The 8,319-nt window shown below is 53.2% G+C and overlaps 1 protein-coding gene across 1 annotated transcript in view; it reads left to right on the top strand.

The window, feature by feature from the left end:
* Positions 1 to 6,787: 6,787 nt before the first annotated feature.
* Positions 6,788 to 8,319, top strand: part of PITPNM2 (phosphatidylinositol transfer protein membrane associated 2) — a 121,091-nt gene continuing 119,559 nt past the window's right edge. Inside the window, exon 1 of the mRNA XM_066199426.1 lies at positions 6,788 to 6,878. The gene's annotated coding sequence lies outside the window, so the exon portion shown is untranslated. The remainder of the gene's footprint in view (positions 6,879 to 8,319) is intronic.

Here is an 8,319-nt window from a genome sequence, read left to right as displayed (position 1 = left end):
CAGTGCTACAGCAAAACCAGAGAATTTTCCTGACAGACATTAGAGGCAAGTAGGTAAATCAGCTCTGCTCTTTCACTGCCTCTCCTTGTAACCTCCCTTCATCTCCACTCCATTCTCTCCAGCACTATTCATATTCATGGACTCTTTTTTATTACATCCAGAAAACTGAATTGTGAGTCAGAATTTATTTTTTAATCAAAAGTCCTCCTCCATCTGTTGGAGCTCTTTAGGCTATTTCTATTCTATTCTAACACTGAAGGAGGGGGTAGAAGTGTTGCTTTTAGTAAACTTCTGGGCCAACCTTCTCAAATATCTGCGTGACCTGTTCAGTGTGGTGCCTTTGGCCTGATTCATCAGAGGGGCAGAGGCTCTGCAGTTCCAGATTAAATCAGTGGGAGGCCTGAATGCTCAGTGCTCCTGAAAATCAGACCCGAAGCACCAAAAACTGGGACAGAGGGAGCGTTTACTGTGGGAACCAGGACTGTGCTGGCCCTGCCCTTTGCTGGACATTGTCCTTTTGATTTTAATCCCCTTTCAGCTTCCGCCTAACACGAGAAAATTGCCTTGTTTTGCCTTTGAGGACACGTAAGGATTGCCAGATAACCAGAGAAGCTTTTGTGGAGGACTTTAGTCATCTTCCTCTTGTGTTCCCACCTGACACCTCCCAGCTATGTTGGCATTTATCGCTTTTCCAGATCTACGAGGTCCTGACTGCCGCCCCAGGCTCTCCTCTGCCTCAGTCTGCCCTTGCAAAACACTCCCGTGCATAGTTTTCTCTGTGATAATAAACATTTAAACTCCAGCTCTGAGATTCAAACGTCGGAAAAGAAAATTTCTGTTTGTTCATATCTCTAGAAAGGAAATAAATTGTAGCATTGATAGGTTTAGGCATAGTCTACCTCACACAAAGCTGTAAGGTGAACGGCAACTTAGCGTGGCGGTGCAGAGAGCAGTTACAAAACAAACCGCGGCTACTTTGCCTCAGCAGAGAGGGAAGGAGCGCTGGGATGATACATCCTCAAAGAAAAACAAACCGCAGGAAATTAACCAAGGTTTAAAAGGCCACGGTAAGTTCCATCGCAGGGTCTTTTTTTCTGAGGTTTCCGAATAAAACGATCGCTGAAATTTTGGAGATTTATTTTTTTTTTTCTCCCACTAAGCTTTGCAGAGACTAAAGTTCGAGGTGTCAGCAGCGCGGCTCTGGGGGCAGGTGAGGGCAGGGCGCGGGCTGGGGCTCGGTGAGCGCCGTTACCCTCCCTGCGGGCACCGCTGCCGGCAGCGGGAGGGCGAACGAGCCCGGCGCGGGGCGGCGAGCGGAGAAAGGCGGTCCCAGCCCGGGGGATCCCGGCACCATCCGCTCCGTCCCCGCTCCGTCCCCGCTCCGTCCCCGCACCTCCCGCGCCTTCCCCTCACGGCGGGGCGGTCCCGCTGCCCCGCGCTCCCCGCCGCGGCCGGCAGGCGGCGCCCCCGCCCCGCCCGCACGCCTGAGGGAGCGCGGAGCGGCGCGGGGAAGGAAGTGGCGGCTCCCGGTGCTGCCGGTGCGCGGGGCTCGGCTCGGCTCGGCTCGGCTCTGCTGGCGGATAAATCCGCGCGGCCGCCGTGCCGCGGCGGGGCAAGGGCAGTGCTAGCGCGGGGCTCTTCGCCTTCCCCGCTCCCTCCTCCTCCTCCGCAGCTGCGGCGGCCCGCCCGCCTCGCCTCCCCCCCGCCTCCGCCGTCCCCGCGCCGCGGCAGCGCCGGCGGGCGAGGAGCTGCCCGCGCCCGGCCCGCCCGCGCCGGGGATTATGCCAGCGGCGCGCGGGCATGCCGGCAGGCAGCGACCCGTAGGCAACGGCAGCCGCCGAGCCGCGGCGGCATCGGCATCGGCAGCGGCAGCAGCAGCAGCAGCAGCGGGAGCCGCGGCCGCCGCGCCGGGAGCAGCCGGTGCGTGGCGGGGGGCGCTGAGGGCGGGCGGGGGGCGGCGGGGCGAGCACCAACACCTGGCGGCCCCCGGGCCGGCCCGGCCGTGCCTCGGCGGGGGCGAGAACCGCGGCGGGCCCGAGGGGAGCTGGGCTGAGGGTGGCCGGGCCCGCGGGGCGGCTGCGGTTCCGCGGAGGGGCCGGTGCTGCGCGGGGGCCCCTCCCGGTAAGGCGGAACGGCCCCCGCGGGCCGCGGCGGGTCCCGGCCGACACCTGAAGGCTGCCGCGGCCCGAGCGGGGCCGGGCTGTCCGTCCTCGCCCGGGATGCGGCGGTAAAAGTTTCCCGATGGAGCAGTCGGTGACCGGGAGGGCCCCGCGGCCATGGCAGCGCCCGGCACCGCACGCCGGGGACGCGGGACCGCAGCCCCGCGCTGCCGAGGTCCGGGCGGGCGGCACAGCCGGTGTCGAGCTCTCCCTGCGCTGGCGGGTCGCAGACACCGCTCCGTGCCCGCGGGGACAGCCGGGGACGGGCGGACGGACGGACAGAGCACCCGGAGCGGCACCCGGAGCGTTTGGGGTGGTCATGGCTCGAGGCCGGAGCCAGCCCCCGGGAGAGCTCCGTCCTGGCCTCCTTCCTCGGGTACCGCATCTCCGAGCCTTGAATCCCACCGAATTCGGCTCCGGCAGAGGCCCCCGGTGAAGGTTTTGCCGTGCGGGGGCCCAGGAGCCCCTCGGACGGGGCCTGGCCCTGGGGAGGGGGCGAAGGTGCTGCCCGGGGGTGCCTCCCATCCCCGAGGGAGAAGAGGGTGAGACCCGCAGCAGCCTCACAGAATAAATGCCGGGGACTGGCTATAGCTGAGGGACAGCCCCGTGAGCTTTCGGGGCTCGATACCCCCGTGTCAGGGCACTGCTGGGGGGCGATTGGGAGCTGGCCGGGCTCCTTAGGCGGTGCTTTTCCTTGCGGGAGTGGGAGGAAGAGATTCTTCCTTTTGGAAAGAGCAGGATGCCCATTCCTTAGCTGGATGATGGGCTGCAAGAGAGGATTCTTTTCGCTGGGCCTGGCAGTCCTTTCTCCCGGCCTCCCCATGCCTTGACAGAAGGAGTCCTGCCTGGTGTTCCCGAACAACCCTGGGCTCCATCCTGGAGCGTGCTGCTGCCCCGCGGCTGCAGCGTCAACAGCTCCAGCTGTTTGCCCAGCTGTGGGAGGGTTACATCCCTTCCTTCACCTCCTCCCCAGCCTCTCCTGCTCCACTGAAGGAGCAGAAGCACGGAGTGCACTGAGGTGCTCAGCCTGGGGCTGGGAGCATCGTTCAGAGAGCCCCTCAGAGGAGCGCCCTGCTCAGTCAGCCACGCAAGTCAGTCCTGTCACATTTCATGTTTAAACGCCACGACTGAGGTGAACTTTATTTAAAGTGTGTATTTAAACACAAAAAAAAAAAAAAAAGTTTCATCATGTGTTGGTACCTGCTGTAAAGTGAGAGCTTCCATCTTCTCTGTGCTCTGGGCGTCTGGAAGCTGCTAAGTGGAAATTTGATGTCAGGAAGTGTCTTCAGCCTTTGAAGGCATAATCTGTGAGTGCTCAGCTCTGAACAGAACGGTGGCAATAGATCAGTCGTTGTGGACTTAAACAGGCGGGTGTTTGGGTGCCTGTGAGAATAGCAGTGGCCGTAGGACTCCTTCTCTCCCGATGGCACCGATTCCTGCTCCGTGCCCACATCTTTTTTGCTCGTGCTGTATTTTTATCGCGTGGTTTATTTTTGTCATGACTGCGTTGTGCTCCCGAGTAACACAAGACGACTGACTGCCTTACAGGGTTCAGCGCTGGCTTCTGGGCGGGGGGTTTCCCCCCTGCCCACTGCTGAATAGGAGACTGCTGTTTGTAGGGCAGCCCTTTTCCCTCTTTTCCCGTGGCAAACCTCGTGTCTCCGATGGCTGCTGGATCTCTGGGTGCCTGGTTATTCTGATCAGGTAACCAGCTCCTTGTTTTGGCCGCGGGCTGCTCGGTAATTGAAACGCCTCCTCGGGATGTACAGAATAAAGGATGGCCGGGCATGATGAGAGCACGGTTGCAGGCTTGTCCTGGCTCGTTGTTTGTTTCGGGATTTCTGCTCTGTGGTCCTTGCAGTGTGTGCTGGTTGTGGCAGCATCTCTGAGAGGGGAAGAAATGAGCAGCCAGGGCTGGGAACGCAGCTCGCGCTGCTTTTGATGGAGCAGACTTCTGGTAGGCTGCTGGGCTTCATTAATCATATTTAAGTTTCTGTCACTAACTTTTAATTAAAAGCATAGTTGATACCACTTTAATGAACGTACAGATGTTAGCCATCTTCATGCATAAAAATGCTTTTTAATTCCCTTACTATTCCCTTTATGGCCCTTAGATGCTTTTGTTGCCATCTAAACCGTGTACAGTAGCAGCTGTTTATCTTCTTAATAAAACTTTTTCTGGCATCTGTGTTCAGGAAACAATAATGGTTTGAGTAAACAATTCCCTGGTATCCTTTAACAGTATTTTTTTAAGAACTTGGCAGAAAGGGTCAGAAGTGGTGCCTAAATCCAAGGCTCTTGCTGACTATAGCCCTGAGCCTAATGTAAGTCACCTGAAATTGTTGGCTGTTTTCAGGCTTATGTGAGGTGATGAAGAAAATGAGAAGCCCTCAGTGTATGACTTTTGATTCTGATGAGCTTCACGAGGCTCTTTTCCCCAAATGACAACTTCTTATTAAAATATCTTTTCTATTTTGGGTTTGCTGCTGATGGTGTGTGTCAATGCTTTGTCGCTTGTTGTGCATCTAACAGCCTGAGCATTTATTGTGATTTACCATCTGGCACGTGGGAGTTTTATCTAACTTCTCATTTTACTTGACAGCAACCAGTTTGGAAAGACCTTGTCCTGATTTTTTTTTTCCCCCCTAATAGAAGTTCTCAAAACTTAAAACTGACAATGGGGCTAAAAGGTTTTGAATTTAAATAATTACTCTCTTTTTATTCACAAATTGTTACTGCTTCTGTGAGCTGGCCAAAGAGAGAAGCAGCACATCCTTCAAGCGAGCTAATTTAAAGAAAGTTCCTCCAATTAATCCTAAAGAGCATTAATCTCCCCTCTGCATTCAAATAAAACTCTTGTCATTCAGTTGCTGTCTTGGCAGCCTGAGTGGAAGGCTTTGGAAAATGGCAAGTGAAAGCTGATGCTCGCTCCTGAGTACAGTTTGACTCATGCCTTTCATGCATATTCACCATAATGTCCTGTTCCAGGACCAGCAGGATCCCTCGAGACACAGTTCTTCTTTGAAGGTGTTTTTCTTTTAGCCTTCCTCTTATTAGAGACTCAAATAAGAGAAGAGGCTAGGAACAGGCATCGATGTGTTGCTGTGTTTCATTTCTATTTTCTTGGAAGGAAAAAGCAACTCATGGTTTTCTTAGCAGCCAATCTCTCTAAATGGTGAAGATGCCTTCTCATTTAATTTTAAAACTTGCTGACGTAGGGTGTGATGCAATTAATATTTCTGTTTATCTCCCCAAATTGGTAAAATGTGCCTAAATTTAATTTTGAGCCCAAAAGCATCTTATAAACAAAAAATGTTCTGTAGTTTTCAGTGTGAATGGAAATGGAATAATTAATGGAGGGGAGGGAATAAATAAAACACTTTTTATTTATAACTTGATTTCCTGGGTGTTGGAGGAAATCCAAGTGCCACAAGATTGTACTGGGGCAGAGCCTGTCTGAGCTCACCCATCAACTGAAAGGGAATGTGGCTTCTCTAATTGTGCTGTCCATGCCAAGTGTCCTAGGAAAATTTAAATGAACAAAGTAATGGATGATATTTGGAGGTTCTTAATGTCAGAAGAAAACAATCTAGCCTGGGGCTGGCCCAGATCCTGTCACTACGGGGAGTTCTGATCAGCACGATGCCAAGTCCATAGGCAGAGCTCCTGAAGTCAGGCTTGTGCATTTTCCATGGTAAAGGGGTTTGCTGCTGTGACCGGATGGTGGTTTTCATTTATTTTCTTTTTTAATTAAACAAATACTTCTTAGAAGCTCACGGCAAAATGCTTCAGTCAATCCCACTGGAGAACTTAGAAACCAGTTGGAAAAAGGTGTCTTTTCGTTTTGAAAGAGGGAAGGGGGAGGTGCAGGGGACCTCCTGAGGGATGGCAGGATCTGCAGACAGAGCTGCTTCCCCTTCCTGCAGCTCTTCCTGAGTGTGTGACACTGAAGGGTCAGGCTTCAGAGGGGAGAAGAAATAACAGGTTGCTCAGGCAAGTGGAAATAAACAGTTTTTGGGCAAATCCGGCTGCAGGGAAGAAATCCAGTTGGCACAGGGCTAAAACCTGCCCTGGGGCCCTCGGCCACACCTGAGCTGATCCCGGCAAGGTGCTGGCTCTGCAGGGAGAGGCCATCCAGGGGGGAAAGGGGAGCGAAAGCAGTGCCCTCCTGCCTCGGGGCTTGTGCCGGGGGCGGTGAGGAGGATGAGGAGGATGAGCAGGAGGCCCCTGGGGTTTGCTGGCTGGGTCAGTGAAGGGTGCGGGCCCGGCAGGGAGCGGCGGTGCCGGGGTCATTGCCCGGCACCTGGCACCGGGCACCGGGCAGGGACACACATGCCAGCGCCCTGAGTGTGCCCGGGGTGCCACCGAGGGCAGGGACAAAGCACACACACTCCCTGGCTGAGGAACGAGTGCTGAGAGCAGCCGGGGCACCCGCGGCAGAGTCTGGGTCTCCCAACAGCAGCACAGGCTGGGTTTGGCTTCTCCTGACCCAGGCAGCGGCTGAGAACTCCAAATTCGATTTTTTTTTTTTTTCCCTAGCTTTGAACAGCCTCCTGAAAATCTTGCTCAGATAAAGACTTAGAACATTCTGCACCCCTGTGGACCTCAAGTTGTCTTCCTGCAAAAATAACCCAAGGCTGAGTACGGAGTACCTTGGATAGCGAGGACTCTGCACAGCTTTTACAGTCCTGGCTTTGTGTGTCTGGACAGCTGAGGTTGGTGAGTTCTGAGAAGTGGGCATGAACCTTAAAACTCTCCTTTGGCAAGAAAACAGGTGGGCTTAGGTGAATTGGAGGGAGTCTCTCGATGTGATGAGCAAAAGCGATTTGCCAGTCGTGGCTTTCTTTAAACAGCTCAGTCTCCAGTAGGAGACCAGATACTGGGATTTCTTCTCAGGGGTTTTCCACCAGTTTCTATGTTCTCATCGTGGTGGGGGTGGGAACTGAGATCCAGAAAATCCGGTAGTGGAACCGAGGTGGTTTGCTGTGAGCTGGGAAGGCACAGCTGGTGAGGACTTGGGGAAGAAAATAGTGAATGAGCTGCTGAAAGCTTTGTAATTCATCATTGGACAGGGATTCCCGTAATGGACAGGGAAGCTAACTCTGATTTGTTTGGATTGCTGGCACTTACATAACGATCAGGGAGCTTCAGGATACTAATTCAGGCTTAACCCTCAGAGCAGTGACCTGGGAAGGCATTTTAATGGCACGATAACCAATTTGGAGGGTGGCAGTGTGTAATCACATCAGCACGCTGAGGTATCTGGGCACTGCAGGGGCGAGGCCGCGTTATCTCCGGCTCCAAAGAAGTTTGGTATTTGCATGACTTAGCTCTGGATGTGTAGAGGGGCCTTAATTCCATTATGTGCTTTAGAAGGTTATGGGAGGATTTCAGGTTTTTCTAGTACAGCCGTGGTAAGCAGCAGTTGAGCGTCAGCTGCGTTTTGTGCAGGTATTCATAAGGAGTTGGGTTTGGATAATTTTGTGTCTTTTCAGGTAATTTGGGTTGGAGTCAGGGTCGTCCACAGTGAAACCTGGAGGGCTGTGGGCATTTCTGAAGAGGGTAAAAAAAGTAATGGGCTGCCAAGAGGCACAACATGTCTGGAGGGAACAGCAAAACAATTTCTTTTCAAAAACAATAACATATGCACTTCTATATAGATGTGGTGTGTACATCAAAGGACAATTCAATGGGAATAATTCCACCTGTAATTTGTTTCAAGATCAATACCATAACTTAAACAACCTTCTAAAGGTACAAACATGGTAGAGTCACTTTCTCTATGTGGGTGGCTTACCTATTTTAATGTTGCCTTTTTTTTTTTTTTTTAAGAAGGAAATAGAGATTTTATATTTATCATATCAGATGAAATTGAAATCTAAATATTTACATCTTTTCACTGGATCTGAGGTTGAGCACCAGCTGTAGGCGTTGCCAAGCTGTTTAAGTTGTCTCCTCCACGGAGCAGGTTGATTTCTCCAGGGTGGTGGAGAGATGGCGCCTCGTGTTTCTGGCTCTTATTTTCTAGCCAGTCTCTGCATCTGGAAATCCTTCGCTCTGTGGGCTCTGTGACCCGGCCTCACGTTCTCAGGGTGTTCCAGCCTCAACATGCTGGAGCTAAACATGTGTTGTCTCCACCAGAATGCAGAGTAAGCTGCAA

Source organism: Chamaea fasciata, unplaced genomic scaffold, assembly GCF_029207755.1.
Source record: "Chamaea fasciata isolate MVZ Bird 193981 ecotype frontalis unplaced genomic scaffold, bChaFas1.0.hap1 SCAF_18, whole genome shotgun sequence".
Classification (NCBI taxonomy): domain Eukaryota; kingdom Metazoa; phylum Chordata; class Aves; order Passeriformes; family Sylviidae; genus Chamaea; species Chamaea fasciata.
This window is presented reverse-complemented; position numbering and strand designations above follow the sequence as displayed.